The 23,955-nt window shown below is 41.2% G+C and overlaps 1 long non-coding RNA gene across 3 annotated transcripts in view; it reads right to left on the bottom strand.

Moving 5' to 3' along the window:
- LOC114044410 overlaps positions 1-8,326 on the bottom strand; it is a 38,267-nt gene extending 29,941 nt beyond the window's left edge. For all 3 annotated transcript variants that reach the window (XR_003569235.1, XR_003569236.1, XR_003569234.1), the window contains exon 1: positions 8,114-8,326. This is a non-coding gene — a long non-coding RNA (uncharacterized LOC114044410). The remainder of the gene's footprint in view (positions 1-8,113) is intronic.
- Positions 8,327-23,955: the final 15,629 nt, after the last annotated feature.

Raw genomic sequence — 23,955 nt, 5'->3', positions numbered from 1 at the left:
AAAGGAAAGGAAAGGAAAGGAAAGGAAAGGAAAGGAAAGGAAAGGAAGGAAAAAAGGAAGGAAAGAAGGAAGGAAAGAAGGAAAGAAAGAGAAAGAAAAGAAAGAAGGAAGGAAGGATGTTTCAATTTGTACTCAGTCCATCAGCTCACTGTCTTGAGGTGGATGATATGCTTCATCTTGGGTCCTTTGAAATTGTGTTAGAGTATCTAAGCCTTTCACAGTTGTTTATATTTACAGTATTGGTGTTATGGTATAAGCTGTTCTCCTGGTTTTGCTCCCTTCCCTTTGTATCAGTCCCTACAAGTCTCCCCAGTTTTTTTTTAAACCATCCCTTTCAACATTTCTTATAGCACAATTGTATTTCATTAACTTTATATATCATAACTTGTTCATCCATTCCCCAGTTGACAGGCGTCACCTCAGTTTCCAATTGTTTGCCACCACAAAAAAAAAGGAACTGCTATAAATATTTTTGTACATGGAAGTCCTTTTTCTCTTTCTTTGATCTCTTTGGGGTATAGACCTAGCAGTGATATCTGTGAGTCAATGGGTACACATAGTTTAATAGCTTTTGAGGTATAATTCCACATTGCTTTCCAGAATGTTTGGAATAGCTCACGCTGTACCAAGAGTACATTAGCGTGCTTGTTTTCCTATGGGCCCTCCAACATTTGTCATTTTCCTTTTTAATTATCTTAGCCAATCTGATGTGAGGTGTGTGAGGTGGTGCCTCAGAGTTGTTTTAATTTGCATTTCTCTAATTATTAATAATTTGTATATGGCTATTGATAGCTTGGATTTCTTCCTCTGAAAACTGCCTATTCGTATCCTTTGATCATTTGTCATTTGGAAAATGGCTTGTAAATTTGACTCAATCTTAGAAATAAGACCTTTATCAGAGAAACTTGCTGCAAAGATTTTTCCCTCAGATTCCTGCTTTTCTTCTCATTTTAGTTGTATTGGATTTATTTGTGCAAAAATGTTTTAATTTTATGTAATCAAAATGATCAATTTCACCTCATCTGAACCTCTGTCTCTCACTCTGTCTGTCTCTATCTCTATCTCTGTCTGTCTCATCTCTCTCTCTCTCTCTCTGGTCATGAACTCTTTTCCTGTCCATAGATCTGATAGGTAACTTTTTTCCATAATCTACTGTTTTGCTTATGATTTCACTCTTTATGTCTAAATCACGTATCCATTTTGAACTTACCTTGGTATATGGTGTGAGATGTTGATCTATACCTACTTTCTGCCAGACAACTTTCCAGTTTTTCCAACAGTTTTTGTTGAATAGTGAGTTCTTGCCCTAGTAACTGGGATCTTTGGGTTTATCAAACTCCAGGTCACTGCTTAAGCATGTAGTATATGCAAAGCCCTGTGTTAGGTGTTGGATACCAGAACAGCAAAACAACACAACAGATTCTGTACAGAAAAGGAAACCTAGTAAAGTAGGGGAGAGAAGTGAACAGGAGAGAATGGGAGAAAATGGGAGAATGGATGTTTAGGAGGGGAAAGGAAAAGGAGAGGGGGGGAAATATAGGGGAGGGATAGGGAGAGAATAGACAGACTAAGAGAGACAGAGAGAGAGAGATCTACTTCAACACCCTTAATCTAGCATAGAGAAGTAGGATAAGACAGAAGGAGTAGGACAAAAGGAACTCTTTTAAAGAAATTCAGGAATGTAATTGCCTGAGGATTTGCATATATCTTTGGGGCTAATGGCTGCTCATTCATGGATCTCTTTTGCTCTTTTCTCTTAATACAATTTTCTTTTGTAATATTGTGAAATGCAAAGTTATGAGTGGGGAGTTATTCTCAGTACACTGGATAGGGGAGGGGGTGGGCGGGCTGTGCATACATTATCTGAGTTTTCCTGGGTTGGGGTTCTGAACTATGAGAGTAAGCAAATTTCCACCAAGTGGAGCCAATCCTTTTGGGTCATGACAGTTTCTGATAAAGGATAATTATTTTTATCATGAAATATAGAGTGGGGGTGTATATTTTGCCACCAATGCTACCTTTTAACTTTTATAAACCACTTCCTTTCTTTGGCTTTAATTTTTTCAACTAACATACAGCTTGCCAACTCCTGGTCTTGTGAAATTCTTAATGCAGTGTTGATAAAGTTCTTAATGGCTTCCAAAGACAAGTGCCAAATACCTACAGGGCATGACCACTCCTAAACATTACATATGCCAGCATTTCCCAAATCATGCCACATGGAAGCTAATTATATGAATAGGAGTTCCATGAGAAAATGTTGATGCTTGTGATATTTCCCCTTTAAAATATGAAATTATGCATCAAATATGCACATAAAATACAGCAAAAGTAGGCTTAACTTGCTCTGTTTTCCCTCAAGATTTCCTCTTATTTTAGGAATATTCTATATGCTCAGACACCTGGACCATTTGAAAGTTCTATCAAGACATCAAGGCCAAAGTGTTCCTTGCCCAATTTACTCCTAGCTGAATGGAGGTGGAATTATTCCACCTGTTGCCAGGAGCCTTGCCCACCTAGAGATGCCTGTACCCTGGGACCTGCTCCCCTAACTGGTGACAGCCTGGCTGGGATTACCAGCTCCTCTTTTATGTTTTCTTCTCCTAGTAGAATGTAAAGGGCAGCTAGATGGTGCAGTGGACAGAGTGCTGGGTCTGGAGTCAGGAAGGTTAAGATTCATCTTCCTGAGTTCAAATCTGGCCTCAGACACTCACTGGCTGTGTGATCACTCAACCCTGTTTGCCTCAATTCCTCATCTGTAAAATGATCTGGAGAAGGAAATGACAGACCACTCCAGCATTTTTGCCAAGAAAACCCCAAATGGGGTCACGACTGAAACAACTCAACAATAATGTTAGAATAGAAACAAATTCCTAGAGAATGGAGATTGTCTCATTTTCTTGTTCCTGTCTCCCCAGAGCTTAGCACAGTGCCTGGCACATGGTATGTACTTAATAAATGCTTTGTCTTTCTATCCTTAGAAGTGTTGTTGTATGCATAGAGTGTATGTTATTGTGTGTTCCCACCCAAGTTCAAGCCCTCCTTACCCCTCTCCTAGACCCTTTGCAATAGTTCCCTAACAAATATCCCTCACTCCATTCCCTACTTGCTTACTACCACTAGATTAATCCCTTTGTACATATTACTGCCTGCTCCAAAACTTTCAATGGCTGTCTACTGTAAACATCTATTTCTTAATGTGTGATTGTGTTTTGTTTCAGTGATAAATAAAAATAAATGAAAAGCATTTAAATTTTAAAAGTTGCTCTTTGATATGGTACAGCAGAAAGAGCACTGGACCTGGAGTCAGAAGACCTGAGTTGAAATCCTGGTTCTGTTTACTATCTCTGTAACCTCAAGCAAGTCACTTACTCTCTCTGGGTCTCAGTTTCCCCATCTGTAAAATGAGGAGGTTGGACCAGACGGCCTTTGAAGTTCCTCCCAGTTCTAAATCTATGACCCCATCTGTAACATCTGTGAGAGAGATCCCTGATTGGCTCAGAGTGAATGTAGTGAACAGCAGCTGCGTTTGGCCAGAAACCCTAGTCTTCCTCTCCCAGATTGATTTTTTTAAGAAAACTCTTTCCCCATCCCTCTTCTCATATCAGTCCTCTTCTATAATTTGAAAGGTTATAGAACTACCCCAAAGACCCAGGGTTACTAGAGATCTGAACTCTCTCCTCACTTTACTATAGAATTGAACTCTCTTCCACCCTACTACCCCACAACCTTCACAATCCATATGGCTCATGGTACCAGTAAAGGGCAAGGTCTCTTACATGCTCCTTCACCCCATGATCCAGTATTGCTCCTATGGGTCATATTCTGTGCCTAATTGTGCCTCAATTCCATGGTTCCCGGTCATGCCAATCTTGACTCCACCCTTCTTTCCGCCATGCTCCACTGCCAATTGAATGTCCTACTTTGGTGCTGACTCCTTCCCTCCAGGGTTTTGTGAATTCGATAGCTTTCAACACCATTCTCTCTCCAGGTCCAAGTCAATCTCACGCGCCTTCCAATCTGCCCTGCCTCTGGGTCCCATAGGTTGTCACTCCCCATCTGTGTTTGCCCTGTCGCTGTCGGTATGGCCCTCTTTTTTTATGGAATCAGCTCCTGTCTTGCACATGTGCCCCAAGAATCCCTTGAGAATTGGATAAGAGGAGGTAACCCAGTTCTTCTTGGTAAATGCCTGCTATGTACACCACTTTGTATTTCTAGCATGTAGCACATAAAAGATGTTCAATAAATTGCGGATGTTATTTATGATAATGATGACAACGAAGAGATCACATAATCAGTGACTCCAATCATTATCCTTTTAGTAAATTGCTTCATTGGTCCATAATTCAGCTTCTTTTTAATCTCTCCCATTAGGCCAAATGGGTCATGTATCCAGATTTTAGACTTCATGTTCAGCCACTCACAGAGTCATCAGACGACAGTGCCAAAAGAGAACTTTAAGACTATATTATCCAATTCCCTTCATTTTACCATTGGAGAAATTGAGGCCTAGGAAAGTTAAATAACTAAATTAATCCCTTCATTTCCACTCCTACTAGCACCTCCTTAATTCAGGCCCTTTTAGGCCTCTGGCCAGAGATTACTAATCTCACTTCTCTCCAATCCATATTGCTGCTGAAGGTGTTAATCTTCCAAGGTACAAGTCTTAGCATAAGACTTCCCAGCTCAAAACCCTTCAGTAGCTACCCATTGGTACCAAAAAAAAATTTTTTTTTCTTACTTTGGCTTTCAAGGGTCCCCATGACCTACCTCCCATCTCCCTTTCCTGTCTTATTTCATTCTATTAACATGACTTCAGACATGCTAATACCTTCTAGCCAAATTGGACTACCGGTTGTTCTCTGATCTAACTTTGCCCTCTCTCACCTCTATGCATATGGACTATTTTCTATCAGTGGAATGAAACACCTCCACATCAATATGTGTTGAAATCCTTCCTTTCCCTCAAGGCCTAGCCTTAATCATTGAATGGGTGTTGCCTCAGTCAAACTGAGACCCACTAAAGACTTTAGCTTGAAAAGGCCAAGGCCTCCCACTGCCTCCAGGGCCATCTTCAGTAGTCCTGATCTATATCTTGTCACTGGACCCAAAGGAGAAAGTGAGGCTGGTGACTTTGCACAGCCCTCCATCACTTAAATCCAACTCACTTGCATATCAAGGCATCACCTTCCTGACCTCTTGGTCCTCTTCGAGAAAGAAGAACAAACAAGAAAATGCCTCCACAAGTCTTTCTTGTCCTCCCTCCACTAAGAAATCCCTCCCTAGTCTCTCATATGTCCTTTGAACTTTCTAATGTTTGGTTTTTTTTTTGGCAAGGCAATTGAGGTTAAGTGACTTGCCCAGGGTCACACAGCTAGTAAGTGTGAAGTGTCTGATCTGAGACTGGATTTGAACTCAGGTCCTCCTGACTCCAGGGCTGGTGCTCTATTCACTGTGTCACCAAGCTGCCCCTCCAATGTTGGTTTTTTTTTTCTCATTCCAGTTTTTATTGTATTTGTTTGAGTACATGTTTCCTTTGTTGATGTTCAGTCATTTTCAGTTGTGTCTGACTCTCCATAACCCCATTTGGGGTTTTCTTGGCAAAGATACTGGAGTGGTTTGCCATTTGCTTCTCCAGCTCATTTTACAGATGAGGAAACTGAGGCAATCAGGGTTAAGTTACTTGCCCAAGGTCACACAACTAATACGTGTCTGAGGTGAGATTTGAACTCTGCAAGAAGAGTCTCCTTACTTCAGCCCCCACACTCTGTCCACTGTGTCACCTAGCTGCCCCTGAACCACCAAGCTGGCTACCTAATTATATTGGTTTAGCTACAGAGAAAGGAATTGATCTTATTTAAAGAAGCCTTTGGATCTTAGTAAAGGGGAAAGCTTCAAGGGGTCTAGATAGAGGTATGCTGGTAAATATTTAACAATCAGCTGGGGGGGGATGTACACACAACATACCTTTATGTTTAATCTGCCTTATTAACATCTCTATCACTTATTTAAATCTAGATAATCAACAGAATAATAAATCACACCTGACTTGCAGTGTTTGCCAATTTCCCAAGTGTAAATGCTCACATGGAAAATTGAACAGTTGGCTCTTAGCACACCGCTGTTAGATATCCCCAAAACTGCTTTTTCATGGGCATTGCATGGACTTCACTGGTGTCTGAGCACCCTGGGAAGGCAGGCAAAGTGGGAATGGAGAGCGATTGTGGTGTATCCGTGTCTTCTCCTCCACCCCTCTCCCTTAGCACAGGATCTTACAAATAGTAAGAGCTTTTAATAAATTATTTTTGTTTGAAAAAACAGAATGTTGAAACTGTTTTTCATATAATTGGGGAGAAATTAATTTTACATATTAAAAAATAATAAATGCTTTTTGCTATGCTTCGTACCTGCTTTGGAGGGGTGGGGAGGTGAAAGGTGGAGTCAATCCAACACAATGGTGTGATGATAATTTAATTCAGTTACAACCTACAGCTGTATAACTGTAAAGCTTAAGACTCCATCCCTTGAGGGGCATACTCAAGAGCCCTAGACAAAATTCTGGCAGCCTGAGATTTTTGTTTGAATCAATCAATTATTAAGTACTTATTAAGTGCCTACTGAGTACCAGGCACTCTGCTAGTTGCTCAGGAAAGGGAGATAATATTTACATATAAGGATATCTCCAAAATAAACAGTTAGTTTACAAGAACTGGAAGTCTAGTAGGGCCTAATTACCTGCCCACTGTTGTCCTATAATACTGCCACCAGGTGTCATGCCAGCAGGCTTGGATCCATTAATGATTATAATCGAAGTTGAATTTAATGCCTGTAGAGAGGTGATTGCTTGATCCCTACTTGCAAAATATAGTTGGGCAGGATATACCCAGGGGTGTGCTTGAGCTAGCCCTTAGCAGCTACTGAGAGCTGATTTCTTTACAGCTGGAATATGGGCAAAACTACATAGCAAGGCTTGATTTATTGTTTTGTTGATTGTCTAGACTTTAAAAATGGTGGAGAAAATGTTAATAATGGACATTAAACTTTCCTTTCTCGGAGAGGCGGTTGTTAAACATTTACCAGCACAAGCTTGTATATGCTCCACCTTGGAAGGTAGAGGAGTACTCCTGAAGGGGGAACCTAAGTTGCTTGGGTAATGAATTGGTGCTTCAGGTGCAGAGAGTTTTAAGTTGTCCTTACTGGAACAGGCACCTGCCTCCTATCTTGGCCCAGGTTTCTCTCAACTCAGTCTAGAGGAGGAGTTCTTGACTTTTTTTGTGTCATGAACCCCCTTAAGCAATTTGGTGAAGTCTATGCACCCCTTCTCAGAATAATGTTGCCCAAAGGCAACAGAATTGGGGCCAGTAGCTAAGGCTCTGGACCTGATATTAGGAAGACCTTAAATATTTGACCAAAAGGCTTAATTTCAATTAGATGTTTATAATAATAAAGATGTAAATTTTTCCCTAAGTTCACAGCCCTCCCCCTTCTCCCTCTTAAGAACCCTTGGCCTATTTTTTTTTTTAATGCAAAAGCTCATTTGTATATAGTATTTCATAAGTACATCACAAATTAGGCTTGTTAATTTTGCCCCTAAATCTCCCAGAGTTAGATATCTAGGTTAGGAATAGTCTTTCCCATTAAGATTCTTATTTCCATCACTTGATCTACAAGGAAATGTACATCACTACCTAGAATGTCTTTACTATAAGAAGTCATGGTTAAATGTTAATAGAACTCCAAATGGGTGCCCCTGCTCTGATGGGAGTAGGCAGGCAGTTTCTGCCTTGTTTTTTTCCTGAATTCACCTACATTTATTCTTTCCAAGGGAACATTCTCAGAAGCCGTTTGAAGAGAAGCAATATCATTCCTTTCCCATATCACGGTCACAGATTGGTGGCTAGGCTCTCTCACCACACCTAGCATGGTTAACAACAGTTGTTCCTAAGAGCCAGGATCAAGAACCCGGTTTATCTTCTCCCCTAATCTCTGCTCAGAACCTGCTTAGCTATCTCTGCTTCTGGCCTAGCTGGGCTCCAGCAGGCCTCCCAGATTGCCACAGCCCCCTGAACACCCAAGAGAAATATAGAAACATTGAGGTGGCACATTCTCTCACCTCCAGAGTCAGATCTCTTCTCCGATTCCAGGGCTGCCCCCTACCTCAAGTCGCCACTTTTCTGGGTCTTCATCCATCTGGAGAATGTCACTCCTCTCGGCTGGTTGTGTTGAAATCCAGCCTCAAACTCTCTCAAACTGACTGCTTTTGACTAGTTGAATATTTTAAAGGCCACCAGGGCTTAGGCAATCTTTGCTCTTTTCAATTCAAAGAAAACTTTTTCACATGGTGAAGGGTTACATAGAAACATCTCTCTAGTTAGGTTAACACCCACTTCCTGTGGTTACATTTGTATCTCCTTGGCTATAGACTAATCAGAGACCAACTCCCACGTATACAAATTCACCCTTTTTGTCAGCCTGGGCCTTCCTTGCTAGGCTGAGATCACTCTGCACACGAGCACTGCCGGGATGACTCTTGGAGGACTGCCACACTCTTTCTTTCATCCTCTACTGTCTGTTCTTGCTTCCATTGATACAGACGGCAGGACATTGGACTTGGTTCATCAGAAAAATCTGGGTTCAAATTTCACCTCAGAGACTTACTAGCTCTGTAACCTTTCTATGCCTCAGATCTCTCACCTGTAAAATGAAAGGGTTGGATTGTACCACTTCCAAAGATCCCTTCTGGCTCTGAATCTATGGCACTAAGAGCTCACTGTGCATCCACAACTTCCCCTTGAAATACATACTGAAATCCAAGGTCTCAGATAAACGGAAAAACCAGTTAGAGAAGCAGAAATTTCAGCTCAAAATGTCTGTACCAAACCAGGAGGAAAGACACATCGAATGCCAGGGAGAAATGTTTGACTCATTCTGTCTCTTTTAAGTGTGGGTCTTTTTATAGTACGTGCTTGCATTCCCTATTCCAACCAGGCACTGATGTGCTTGTATGAGCACAGGCAGACAGGTGCTCCCTCCTAGTTCCAACTCATAATTCCAATCTGAACTTTTACTTCCTCCTGCCTCCAAACCCTCTACTTAGCAAACCTTATGCTTACAGTTGATCCATGGACCTCTCTCTGCATGACTGACTCAGCCTATATCTGAGGCAGCTAAGTGGTACAGTGAGTAGGTAGAGAGCTGGGCCTAGAATCAGGAAGATTTGAGTTCAAACTCAGCCTCAGACAGTTACTAGCTGTGCGGCCCTGGGCAAGTCACTTAACTTCTGTTTGCCTCAGTTTCCTCAACCATAAAATGGGGATAATAACACCTACCTCCCAGGGTTATAAGGATCAAATGGGCTAATATTTATAAAATGCTTAGCATGGTGCCTGATACTTTCCTTCCTGTCCCTAAGAGAGGACCAGATTCTGGCCATGACCCTTCCTTGATCCCCGATTTCTCAAAAGCCTGTGCCATTGGAGACTCAGCCTCAGCCTAGGGGGCCAGTCTCTCTACAGCCACAGTCCTGTGTGGGTCTGGCAGGACCCTCAGCATTACCAGGATTTCAGAATTCCTCAACCTAGGGGGGCTGGTCTTAAGATCTCCTCAGAGAGTAATTTCACTTGACTGTCTTCTGGACATAAGGTTAGAAGATAAAAAGTTTGATTAGCATCAGCCCATAAGGAGTGGATAATGCAGAATAAAGGGAGAAATACACATACTGTGTATAGGGCTTTTTTAGGGACTTTACAAGCCAAAAGAAAAGTTTGATCAGCCTAAGAGGCCACTTTCCTTTTCTGAGAAATGGCATAATAGGGACAGGATGTCAGGTGCTTTGGGGGAAAATGTGTGAACCTTGGGGTTAGAGCGAGTTAACCTTAGAGTGTCTGGAGTTGCCAAAGATTCTGTTGGTTCCAATGGGATAATGCCTTTCTCTGCGATTAGTCTTATCCTGGTGGGGACCGAAATTTCTGAGATGGTAGCACCCCACTTCAAGTTAGAATCCTCCAGCTGTTGAACAAAACACAGCCTGAAGGTGTGTCCCCATCTACTTATCCCATAACCCTTTTGCTTTGACCTCTAAGGTTAGTTTTCCTTGGGAGAAAATGTTTTCCCCAAACTCACAGTCTCTCCTCCTCTATAGTAGGAATTTGTGGATGAAGACCAAGCCTCTAATAGACCCTCAGGGATTCGGAAACATAATTAAAAAAACCTCCTTTTTAGTTTCTCTTGAAATATTATGATATATTTTTCTCTAAAGTTCCTTCCAAAATGTTTAATATGATTGTAATGTATAGCCTGTATTAGACTGGATGCCGTCTTGGAGAGGGGGCAGGGAAGGAGGAAGAAAAAAATTTGGAGCTCAAAATCTTATAAAAGTGAATGCTGAAAAGTATTTTTACATGTAATTGGAAAAAAATAAAATACTATTAAGAGGGTTTTCCAGACTTCTGGGGAAAGCCCCCTTGGAAAGGTCAGAACAAAAGAAGAAAAATATTTTTTTAAGGGAAGTGGATTAAAGGCGGAACCAAACTTTTAAACAAAGAACAACTCTCCATTATTATTTACTTAATTGTCTTCCCAACAGAAGGGATGAAGGACCACATCAATTGAAGGAAGCAGGTCCCCCTTTCTTTAACTCCTACAATTAAGGGATTAGTCCAAGAGGAATAGGACAGCAACTTGGCTGCCCAGTTCTGGAATGTTAACCCAGACAGTATTTTAAGACATCTTTTCCTTGTTCAGGATTCTCATGTTACCTGAAACTTTAGGGGACAGAGTTATGTCAGAAGGTATAAGGAACTATGCCAGGTTGGACACCTACCTCTCTCTCTCTCTCTCTCTCTCTCTCTCTCTCTCTCTCTCTCCCTCACTCTCTCCCCTTCCAACTCAGAAATGGTTTGGATGTAGATTAATAATGTTAAATTAAATAAAAATTCTTTCTGGTAGACCTGAGCCTAAAGCAGGTAGGTGGTACAGGTACTGAGTGCTGAGCCTAGAGTCAGGAAGACTCATCTTCTTCAGTTCTAATCTGGTTTCAGACACTTATTGGGCAAGTCACTTAACCCTGTTTGCCTCAATTTTCTCATCTGTAAAATGAGCTGGAGAAGGAAATGGCAAACCACTCCAGTATCTTTGCCAAGTCACGAAGAGTCAAACGTGACTAAAACAACTGAACAAAAGAAGATCTGAACCTAAAAACACTGGGGACATTATTATTATTCATATTTTTCTTTCTTTGATAGGGGAATTCCTCAACTACTGGGGAATTGATACACTGATTATAAAATTTGTCAATAGAGTTTACCTAAGCAACCAGGAGCTAGGTGTAGCCAGACCAACACAGGGGGAATCCTGTGTAGGGGGACAGATGCCATTCAGGGAGAAAACCTGAAAGAAGGGAGGTTCCAAATCCCCCAGGTCATGCCACTTCTCTGCTCAAAACCCTTCATCATCTAGCTGGGTAGCTCAGTGGGAAGAAAGCTGGAATTGGCATCAAGAAGACCTGAGTTCAAATCGTGACTTGCTGTATGACCTTGGGCAAGTCATTTTAACATCAGTTTCCTCACCTGTAAAAATAGGAATAATAATTTCACATTTCCCCTACCTCCCAAGGTTGTTGTGTGGATAAAGTGAGATGGTGTTTGTAAAGTGTTTTGCAAACCTTAAAGCACTATGTAAATGCTAGCTATTATTATTATTATTATTATTATCATCTCCCTATTGCTTACTGAGTAAAGTTTGGGCTCTTTTGTTGAAAATTGAAAATCCTCCACAGTCTGTCTTTAGTCTCCCTTTCTAGCCTTGTCTCACATTCCTCCCTTCTGTGCATTTGATGCTGTAATGAACCTTGGATTTCTCTCTTTCCCCTGGACACACGCTAGATTATCCTGCCCTCGTGTCTTTGCTCCAGTCACTCCTCATGCCTTGAATGCCTTCCCGGTCTGCCTCTCTCTCTCTTTTCAACAATTGGGTTCTTGCTCTCATCCTTTAAGTCCCAGTTGAAATATTTTCCCCTCTGGGAAGCCTTCCTGGATTCCCACCACATCACTTGAGTTATTCTTCCTAATTAATGACAGTGATTATGTCCCTCCTTTATTCAAAAAATCTTTTGTAGCTTCCCCATTGCCTAAGGAATAAAATTTAAACCTCTTACATCATCATTCAGAGTCATCCCCAAAATTATTCCAAACTCTGGGTCTGCCCTATTCCCCTTCACATCCTCTACATCCCTGCCAAGCTAGATTCCCATCGGCTTCTGTCCTCACCATGGCCCCTCCCAGCTCCATGTCTTCTTTGCTCGTGTCATCCCGTGCTGGTTGTTGTCCTTTGTGTTCAGAGAAGACTAAAATGACACCATTGCACTGGAGTCAACGTACGGTGTGTCCTATTGTGGCTGGCTCATAGGTCGGGCTCAAAAAGCTACATGAACATGGGGAATGGAGATGTCTCTCAATTTGTGCATCTCATATTTCTTTTGAGCTCCCCCAACTCTGCTTTGCTCACAGAGCATGGCCTCTTCCATGTTGGATGGTCCTACATGCCAGGCACAATGCAAAGTGTTTCTCGTTTGATCCTTATGACAATCCTGGCAGGGAGGTGCTACTATTAGTCCCCATTTTGCAGTTGAGGAACCTGAGGCAAAGAGAGGTTAAGTAACTTGCCCAGGGTCACACAGCTAGGAAGTATTTGAGGCCAGTTTTGAAAAATTATTCTCCTCCAGTTTCCGTCTGTTGAGGACCCTCCCTTCTTCAAAGCACAGGCCAGGTGTCATCTCTGATTGAAAAATACAGAGAATCCAAGATTTCCTTGGGCTTATTTTGGCAACTCTTAAAAAACTTGATTCAATCGAGTAAGTATCCCCTTAAAGACTTCTCTGTCAGGCATATCTAAAAATTATGCAAGATTCCTTTTAAGGTATGACAGGACACGGCCTTGTGCACTGACCCTCTCATCAGTAATATTAGATGACTCAAAAAACAGGGAGGCATATGCTTACCCCAAAGTGTTCCCCCCTGTCATGGTGGAACTCCAGCACAGGGTCCAAGTGGAAGAGGGATTCCCTGCAGATGCTGAGCTTTTCCATATGCTCCTGCTTACACAAGATATTGTATAGGTTGCACCCAGCTCCAAGACCTTTACTGAAACTTCCTGGACAAGACCCACAATCACTCAAAAGAGTTTGGAGGCCGCAGGAAAAGCCAAGTGGATGAAGAATGCTCACTGGCCAGATTACGATGAGTAGTTGGATGGGCAGGCCTCTAGTGTTCATCTATCAGTATACATATCTTGGACTGATATCACAAAAGAACAAGAGTTGGGCACTGAATTCAACAACAGAAGAGTAAGCTGGATTGCCTTTGGGTAGTTGTAAACTCCTTTAATAAAACCAAACTTTTTCCTGAAACAAAAGGCCTATGTTTTCGTGCAGATATTCTACATATTCTGTGGGTAGGGTTGTAAGGTCCAGAATCCTACAATACTGCAAATTATGATGAATTTAAAATAAATATCTCTAAGAGACCCCACCCTTACATCTTCTAGCTTTGATAAATGAGCTTTCACCTAATCTTGCCTGGGCCTGGGCCTCCACATCCCTTCCCAAAGGCCTCCACACCATGCCATCTACCTTCCTCACCATCTTCCTTCCTCTTCCCACTCCCCTTGAAATGTAAAGTAGGTCTACACCCACCCAGCTTCTCTTTAAGTGTGGTCTTCTGCTAAAGTGTAAACTCCTTCTGGATTTGAATAGTCCGAGTTGTTCTAATTTGTATCCCCAGGATAAGTGCTTAATAAACTCTTTATCTCTTTTATCTATTATTTATAATCTAGATAACTCACCTATTCTGCCCCCTCCCCTTTTTTAAGTATCCATGGGTAGATCAGATTTAGAAGCGGCTCATTTCTTAGGGCGTGGTTGAGCAATGCGTATGAAAGAAGTGAATGGACTTCAACACATAACAAATAAGGGATGATGAAGTAGAATTGTAGTAAAGGATGTCTTCAAAAATGTTTGATCTAAAAGGAAGATGGTTAAAAGAAAATTGATCCACAGTCCCTATACTCCACTGGTATCATCAAGTTTTCAAGAAAAAGTGAGGAAGGCCCTCAGGACGTTGACTAAACTCTCTGAGTAAAAAAAAAAAAATTTTTTAAAGTTAGGCAATGGGGTTAAGTGACTTGCCCAGGGTCACACAGCTAGTAAGTGTTATGTGTCTGAGGTCGAATTTGAACTCAGGTCCTCCTGAATCCAGGGCCTGTACTCTATCCACTGCGCCATTTAGCTGCTGCTCTGAGACAAATTGATAGAAAGACTTGGACAAGAGTCACACAGGGTAGAAAGTCTTTGATGGGTGACGGTCCCCATTGTTGGAAGAGAGGACTACACTGATGAGGTCACAGTTGGATCTGAGTATTTGAACATAAGCTCCATCGCCTCTACAGCCCTGTATCTCAGACAAAGCCCGTCCCAGACTAAACTGCTAACTAGATCGTTCATCTGACTCATCTAGTCCTCACTAACTTTCTTCTTTGGTCAGTGGAGCCATGACCTGACCCAAGGTATGTTGACTCCCAGTCCAGTGCCATTTCCCCTATAACATACTACCTCCATGTTGCTCAGAAGGGAGAGGAAAGTAGGATCCAAGAATTGCATCTGCATGTACTTGCATGAGCAGGAACTATGTTTATCTAAAGCTTCTTTAATGGTTCAGAAAAGACTGAAGGATAATCAGTGTGTCTTTAGTGGCGGGTCATTGAATAAGAGCACAGAGGAGCCCGAAGGGACCTCATGGGTCACACAGGTCAACCTGATTCTGAGCTGGAATGCTATCTACAGATGGAGTTCTTTACTTTTTCTAAGTCATGAACCCCTCTGATAGTCTGGTGAAGCTTATATGACCCCTTCTCAGAATCATGTTGTTAAATGCATAAAATAGGTAGTATTACAAAGGAATTCAATTATATTGAAATAGTTATTAAAAAAATTTGTAAACAAGTTCATGAATGCCAGGTCTACAGCAGAAGTATCATCCAGAGTGCTAGGGAACAAGATTAAAATATAATTGGAAAACATGTAACAAGATAAATGTAAATACAGTATAATATAGATAATATTAATCTGTTGTTTTCTAAATTAATATGCTGCTTACAGGGATCCATAATGTTTCTATTTGAGTCTGACACCACTGGACCACGTATACTTTTGAACTTGGCAGTTGGTACTCTGCGACATCCTTGACCAATGAGTGGATAGAGTTCTATAAAGAACTCACTAAGACCCTTCCAATTAAATCAACTTTGATGTCAGGGACTAAAATGCAAAGTGACACAGTCTGACAAGGCCGAAAATACATTGGAAAAAATGAGTAGGGGATAAGGAATGAGAAAGGCCAAATACCTATAAATTCCACAGAAGCCTCATCCCCTACATCATGAGTACTCTTCTTTGAGAAAAGAATTGGAAGACACTCAATACAGTGAATACCAAATAACCTCACAAAAAGTGAATTTGCTTATCTTTTAAGAGGCAGCTAGGTAACTCAATGGATAGACCACTGGTCCTGGAACCAAGAACACCTGTATTCAAATCCTACTAACCAGATTGTTCCTCTGACTCCTCAGGTCCTACCTGATTTTCTTTTCCTCTGAAGTGAACAGAGCCACAACTAGAACCCAGGTATCTTGACTCCAAGCCCTGTGCCATTTCTCAGTTAATTTATTCCCCATCTGTGGGACCTTCGCAAGTAACTAAACTTCTGTTTGCTTCAGTTTCCTCAACTGCAAATGAGTTATTTGTAAAAAGTCCTTTGTAGTTGGCACACGGTAGATACTATATAAATACTTATTCCCTCCCTTCTCCTTGCAAGAGACAGGAAACAACTGGTCACTTGTATGAGAGTAATTTTTTAATTAATTGACTATACACAATCCACCGATTTCTTAGAGCAAAGATCAAGATTAATACAAAGCTAAAATAACAAAAATGATGCCCCCAAAATATGGTCTTCAGATAAAAAAACTACAACCTGACTTATTTAGATAAGTTATCGATGCTAAAAATGGGACATAGGTGGAGGAAAGAACATTGACACTATTTTATAATAATTTCATGCAAAAGTTTAATTGATGTAAATCAAATTGCCATAACAAGGAAACTAAAGGCCTTAAAGCCATTTCATTTAGTAAATTTTTGACGTATTTGCCAAGAAGAAAGCTATAGCAACCAAAGGTAACATTGGCTTAGAATAAAATTGCTTTGTAAAATCATACTGGGAATGATCATAAGTAGACTGCTTCATAAGGCAACAAGAGACAACGGAGGGAAAAACCAGTTTGAAGGAATCTTGGTAAGAGACTCAATTGACGTAAGTTATCACAAAGGCATCTAAGAATGAATCTCAAAGGAAAAACAATGAACAGACAAAAAATGGAGAAGATCTGCAAAAACTTTTATGACTTTTTTTTTTAACCATCAAGGTTACTGGAGTCACATTTAGATACTAACATAACAGTTGTGTATGAGGAAGTAAAGATAGTACTAAGCCAAGTCAACACAAAGGAGGTCCAGGTTGGAGGCACAACAATTCTTAGGGCCTCAAATGATCAATTCTCAAGGTACGTGAAGGGAGTGAAGATACCAAAGGAAAGGGAAAAATATCTCAGACCTTATTATTTCCACTGAAGAGTCAATAACTGACAAACCATAAGTCTACTTTCCCACCTGTATCAAATGTCTATAAACCTGTAACAAGCACCTATTATTTATTGTACCAGGAATGGTGCTAAGCACTGGGGATACAAATATGAAAAAAAGATAGTCTTCAAGAAGCTTACAATCTAATGAGGGAAGAAAACGTACAAAAGGAAGCTAGAAAGCAAAAGTGGTGAGAAGGTGCCAGGAGTTACTTGATGGAGAAATCCAAAGAAATTCCCAGCACAATATGGGAAATAGATGTTTGGCCTGGTCTCCCTCCTTAAATAGAGGTTTTGGCTCTGCCCTCCAAACAGAGGGGCAGATGAGATGAGGGTTCCAAAACTGGGTGGATCTGGCAGGAAGATAACTCCCAAGGACGAGGTTTCTGGGGAGAAGGTCAAGAAGTAGAAAAGAATGGGGCAGCTAGGAGGCGCAGTGGAGCAGCCCTGAAGTCAGGAGGACCTGAGTTCAAATCCGGCCTCAGATCAAACACTCGACACGTACTAGCTGTGTGACCTTGGGCAAGTCACTTAACCCCAACTGCCTAAAATTAAAAACAAACAAACAAAAACAAGAAGTAGAAAAGAGTATCCTCAAATTATACCAAGTCTGCAGCCTCTTATTCTGTATTAAATACAGATTCTATGATCAGGCACCTAGCAATGATGGAGACAATGATCATGTTGATGAAGAGAGGATAGGAGGTAGGAACTAGATCCGTGACTTCATTGGAACAGGGTAGTGGTTCTCAAAGTGTGGTCTGCAGAGCCTGAGAATCCCAAAGACCCCTTCAGGGGGACTAGGAGGTCAAAACTCTTTATAATTATCATAATGAACTATGTTCATGATTTCCCTCTTTTTACTTTCATTATCTCATGAGTATACAGTGGAGTTTTCCAAAGGCTACATGACCAGTGAATTCAAGCTCAAGTCACTTGACATCAAAGAGGACCCTCTTTGAGAAGAAAGGACAGTGTATGGCAACAGCAACAACAAAGCTTTAGCTACACACAAAGACTGAGTTAATATGTCATCTGCAGAATTGTACTTTTGTCTTAGAAATGGACAAATCCAGAGACATGACCAGAGTTACTTTTTCGCCCATATTCCTTGGAAATCAGCACCAACTAATCATTGAAGATGTTTGATGTGAATGCTTGGCAACAAAGTTGGACTTGTTAGATCTCCAGCACTAAGCTCAATGCAGATCTGCACAGAGCAGATCAATTAATCAAAGCACGTAACAGATGCTTAAAACATGTTTACGAACTGAGTAATTTTGAGAGATGATTAAAAACAAAAACAATCCTGTTTCAAAACATTGCTCCCACTGGTCGGCTTCTTCAAGGATGTCTAATGTTATCAATACATCTAACACCATATGCTGAAAAATATACTGAAATATTTAGAGGGTTGAATCACATTTTTGAGTCCGACGGTTTCTTTGGGAACCACTGTGTTGACATTTGTACTAACGGTACAAAAGCAATAGTGGGTAAAGCTTCTGTCACTCTAGCACCAATTAAGGCAGCAGTAAGAATAATCATTTCATTCTTCACCCCACACTCAAAGTTTTTAAAAATGCCATTTTCACTTAAGAATGTCCTTGATAAAGCACTGAAATTATTCATTTTTATCAAATCTTGACCCTTGAATATATCTTTTAATACACTTTTTAATATCGTATGACAAAATGTGAAGTATGCATGACGAACTGGATACCCAAGTGAAAGGGCTTTCTCAGGAAAACTACTTGTATAATTAATTATTCAAGTTGTGAGCAGAATACCACTTTCACTTGAAAGACAAACTGTGGTTATTCAGACTTGGGTATCTAGCAGGCATTTTCTTTATAATGAACAAAGTGAGCCTATCACTTTAAGAAAAACAGCAACCAGTTATTGCCAACTATAAAATTTGAGTTTTCATGGGAAAATTTAAATTTTGTAATTTTTATATCTATCACCACAAGCTTGGGCAGCTTCTCATTATTTAAAGGGATTGGCCAGTGATATTAATTAATATGATTTTTTGATATTGTGTAATGAAATGTGTCCACATTTGGAAGATTTGCATAACTCAGCTAATCAATATTTCCCAAACAACTTTTTTGCTGTAGCATGATGTACAAAATCATGCAAGGGTAAAAGACCTATTTAAGTATCCAAAATACAACATCAATGATTTTCATGTAGCAGAATATGAAAAGTTTATAGATCTGGTTTTAAATTCCACAGTGCAATTAACCCAAAAGGAAATACCACTTGTCTGGTTTTGATGTCTCAAAGAATATCCGTAATTAACTGAAAAGCCCATTAAAATCCTCCTGCTTTTTCCAACTACCTATTTGTGGAAGGCTGGATTTTATTCCTATACTTCAACTAAAACAACTTATCGTAAGAAACTGAATGCAGAAGCAGAGATGAGAATTCAACTATCTTTTATTAAGCCAGACATTAGTTTTGCAAAAATGTGAAGTAAAGTCACTCTTCTCACTAATTTTTCTTTTAAAAATATAGTCATTCTTGTAAAAATGATATTTATGCTAATATGTAATTTTTATTGTTGTTATTTATAAATGAATATTTTAATGTTATCAGTTAAACTTCTAATGTAATAAATATTGATAGAGATAATGTACATAAACAAAAGCTCTTTAGGGTTCTCAACAATTTTTTTTTTGGTTAGGCAATGGGGTTAAGTGACTTGCCCAGGGTCACACAGCTAGTAAGTGTTATGTGTCTGAGGCCGGATTTGAACTCAGGTCCTCCTGAATCCAGGGCTGGTGCTCTATCCACTGCACCACCTAGCTGCCTCATACCTATCTTTTTATCTTCATGGATAAGATAACTGGAGTCTTGTCTCTACATTTAAAAAAAAAATTTTAATTTTCTTATTTTTTAATATTTAAAATTTTTTTAATATATTATTTTTAGTTTTCAACACTCACTTCCATACACTTTCGAGTTTTTAATTTTTCTCCTCCTCCCTCCCCAAGGTGAGTACAATCTGATCTAGGCTCTATACATACATTCCTATTAAACATATTTTCACATTAGTCATGCTGTAAGGAAGAATTAGAACCAATGTCTCTACATTTATTGACCTCCAGTCAAGCACCTCAAGGTGCAAGGATTTACTCCCTGGGAGGATTTTAGGACCTCTAGATTGAAGAATTCCCTAACAAGTAGCCCCTCCAATGGTCAGTTACCACCCAATCATCAAGGTAGATCAGTAAATAATGCTGAGCTTGGGGTCAAACTGACTCCAGTTCAAGTTCTGCGTTTTTTGGTTTTTGGTTTTTTTTTAGTATCTATGTGATCCTGGGCAAGTTACTTAATCTTTCTGTATCTCAGTTTCCTCCTCTGTGAAATGGGAAGATAATAGTACTTACTTCACTGGGTAGTCGTGAAGATCAAATGAGATAATATATGTAAAGCCCTTGGTCAATTTTAAGGTGCTACAAAAATGTTATCTATTATTATTATAGCAAGGATTTTTTTTTTCTTTAGGCGATGAGGGGTAAGTGACTTGCCCAGGGTCACATGGCTAGAAAGTTTCTGAGGCTAGATTTGAATTTACATCCTCCTGACTTGAGGACCAGTGCTTTGTCTGAAGTACCTAGCTGTCCATAATAAGCATTTTTTTTCTTTCTTTTTAGGCAAGTGGGGTTAAGTGACTTGCCCAGGGTCACACAGTTGGTAAGTGTCAAGTGTTTGGTCTGAGGCCGGATTTGAACTCAGGTCCTCCTGACTTCAGGGCTGGTGCTCTATTGACTTTGCCACCTAGCTGCCCCCATAATAAGCATTTATTAAATGCTTATGATATTCCAAACACTATGTTACCCCAAGGGTACTGCAAAAGCAGTCCCTGCCCTCAAGGAGTTTATATTCTAATGAGGGAGACCAACATGTAAATAACTAGGTACATACAAGACATACAGAGAGTGAACTATTTAGTTGTGGTTGACTCTTAGTTCATGCCATAATGGCCATGGGGTTTTCTTAGCAAAGACGCTGGAGTGCTTTATCATTTCCTTCTCTGGTAGATTGGGTTAAATGACTTGCCCAAGGTCACACAGCTAGTAAGTGTCTGAGGCCAGATTTGAACTCAGGTCTTCCTGACTGCAGGCCCAGGGCTCTACCCCAGCTGTCCCACATAGAGAATATTTATCAGGTAATCTGAAATGCACAGTCACTAATATCTTCCCACTCTAACTCATCTTCTACTAAGCTTCCAAGGTGATTTTTCTGAAGCATAGATCTCAGAGGCAGCTAGGTTAGATAGGACACCAGCCTTGGAGTTAGGCGGACCTGAGTTCAAACCCGACCTCAGATATTTTACTAGCTGTGTGACCCTGGGCAAGTCACTTAACCCCAATTGCTTCTTGAAATAAACTAAAGCATGGCTCTCATTAGGTCATCTCCACCTTATTTCTCACCTGGCTACCCTACTTAGGGATTTCTCGGACTTTTCCCCCATGCCCCCAGGCATCTCTCTCCTTTTTTCAGCTTTCTTTTTTACATTGTCATCCCCTCCCAGATTGGCAGTTCCTCCAGGGCAGGAACTGTCTTTCTTTTTTAGTAATTGTATCCCCAGTGCTTAGCACAGTGCCCTGCACTTAGTAGGTGCTTGATCAATGTTTACTGACTACTTATTGTTTAGTGAACTCCCCTGGCTGCTTATTCCCTCCAGGATCAAGTGTTTGGCATTTAAACCTCTAGATAACCCAGCCCCTTCCTACCTTCCCTCCTTCTTCCTCTTCCTTCTCTTCTGCACACTCTCGGCTCCAGCTCTACTCGCTTGCCTGCTCGCTGTTCCTTGAAAACAACATTCCATCTCTCGTGCCCATGTTTTGCACTGGCTGAATGCCCTGCACCCTCCCCCTTCCTGCTGGGCTCTAGACTTCATCAAGACAAGGGTCAAATCTTCCCTTGACCTGTCCTTTCAGCTGCTAGTGCCCTCCCCTCTTCAGTTCCCTTATATCCATTCCATACATTCGTCACATGCACCCAGCCATTTACTGTCTCTTCCATTAGAACGTCATTTCCTTGAGGACAGAGGCTACTTTTGGCTTCCATCATATCCCAGGGTTTAGCACAGGACTTGCCACATAGTAATCACTTATTAAATGCCAATTGACCTACTGACTAGAAGCTAGGGAAACTAGGAAAAGCCTCTTACTGAAAGTGAGCTTTGAGTGGAGGCTTGAAGGATATCAAAGTGGTGGAGGTGAGAAGGGACAATGTTCTAGGCATGAGGGCAGTTTAAGGAACAGTAAGTAGTACAATGTGGCTGGAGCATAGGAGAGTACAATTTAAGCAGACTGAAAAGGTAGGAAGAACAGGCCAAATTATAAAGAGCTTTAGATGCCAAAGAGAGGACTTTACAGTTGATCCTGAAAGGAATGCTCATGGAGCTCATGGAGTAGGGGGGTGTCATGGTCAAACCCGCCATGGCAGCTGAATGAAGGATGGACTGGAGTAGGGAGAAACTCCAGACAGTTAGAAATTTATGGTAAGAGATGATGGGGCTATATCAGATTGCTAGCTGTCTTGGGGAGGGAGGGGGAGAAAAATTTAAAACTCAAAAGCTTGTGGAAGTGACTGCTGATAAATCAAAATAAATTAATAAAAAAAAAGTGATGGGGGCCTGGACTAGGGTGGTAGCTATGTGTGAGAGGACATTTAAAGAGATGTCAGGAAGGTGGAGCCCCCTTCCATCTTCACTTGACCCCCCAGGTTGCTGCCACTCCTGAGCCTCTCCCAGCCTTCTCTGTGGACCTTTTGGTTGTCATACAAAACAACCAGGCTGTGCCTCCCTTGAAACTCCCTTCCTGTTGAAATGTCTTTAACCCTGCCCACCTCTGCCCCCTTGGGCATACCTTCTTGGTGTGTCATGGTGGCCTTGGGTGTCAATTCCCTTGCCTCCATTAAAGATCCTAGTTTTTGCTACTTTGGCAGTAGTCGTCACTTCTGATTGCCAGCTGGAACAAGGAGCGCCCTGCTCTTAAGGAACTTACAGTCTAATGGGGAATACAACCTACAAACCACTACTGCATACACACAAAGACAGGTTAGTGGGGATGTGTGGGTTAAGTGAGAGTGAAGAGTTTCAGATGGTAACACATCAAAAAGTCTGTAATAAGCTCCTATTATGTGCCAAGCACTTTACAAACCTTATCTCATTTGATCCTTGCTACAATCCTGGGAGGTAGGTCCTATTATTATCCTCATTTTATAGTTGAGGAAACCGAGGCAGACAGAGGTCAAGTGACCTGCCCGGCTCATATAGGCAGTAAGTGTTTGAGGCTAGATTTGAACTCAGGTTTTCCTGACTCCTGGCTTAGTGCCCTCTCCACTCTGTCACCGAGGCACAGGGTAGACCTGGGTGACTGGAAGGATGGTAGTGCCGTGGATAGTAGTAGGGAGGTTGGACTTGGGGGGGGGGGATAATGGTGCAAATTGCAATGTATCCCCACTTCCCAGTCTTCTTCTACCTTGTCCCTTAACCAGGCATCTTCCTGTAGCAGGTGTGATGAGGAACATCCCGGTCAAGGTCAAAGGGTGAGTCCTTTGTTCTGGCTTTGAAGATCTCTCCCTTTGGGCTCTTAGCACCATCTTGTCGACTTCCATTGTGCCATGAGGGCCAAGTGGAGGAAGAAGTGAATTCGTAGAGGAGAAAGATGAGGCAGAGATCCAAGTAACCAGACTGTGCTGACCACAGAAGCCACAGGAGCAGAAATGGAAGGCCCCTTGGTGACATTCTCAGGAAGGCAGAAACCTTAGGGAGACATCACCCCACCCTTCGAAGGACTCTACTAGCTCTACCACCATCTGATAAGGACTCTTACCACCATCTGAAGACCTCCCTGACAAAAGGACATGCCATTATTTGATGCAAATTCCATCTACCTGCCTCTTGACTTTGTGCCATGGGACTTTTGTCATTCCGGACTGATTGTTTTCTTTGTGGCTTAAGTGTAGCATGCCTGTATAATAAATGCTCACTACTTTCTTGTTTGAAAAAAAAAAAGATCTCTCCCTTTGGAAGATGCACCCCCTACCCACTACCCACAATGGAGACTGATTATTAGAAAGGTATGATGTGGTTTAGAGGACCTTCCCTGGAAATCCGGATCTGCCACTCATCGCCTGCATGACCCAGGCCGAGGGAATTCCCTTCTCTTTTCATCTTCTGTACCATGAAGGACTTTAAGGGCCTCTAAGGCCCCTCCTTGTACTGCTTCTTGCACAATAATC

This window comes from Vombatus ursinus, unplaced genomic scaffold (assembly GCF_900497805.2).
Source record: "Vombatus ursinus unplaced genomic scaffold, bare-nosed wombat genome assembly UNPS02014773.1, whole genome shotgun sequence".
Lineage (NCBI taxonomy): Eukaryota > Metazoa > Chordata > Mammalia > Diprotodontia > Vombatidae > Vombatus > Vombatus ursinus.
The sequence above is the reverse complement of the archived record's forward strand: the minus strand, read 5'-3'. Positions and strand labels throughout refer to the sequence as shown.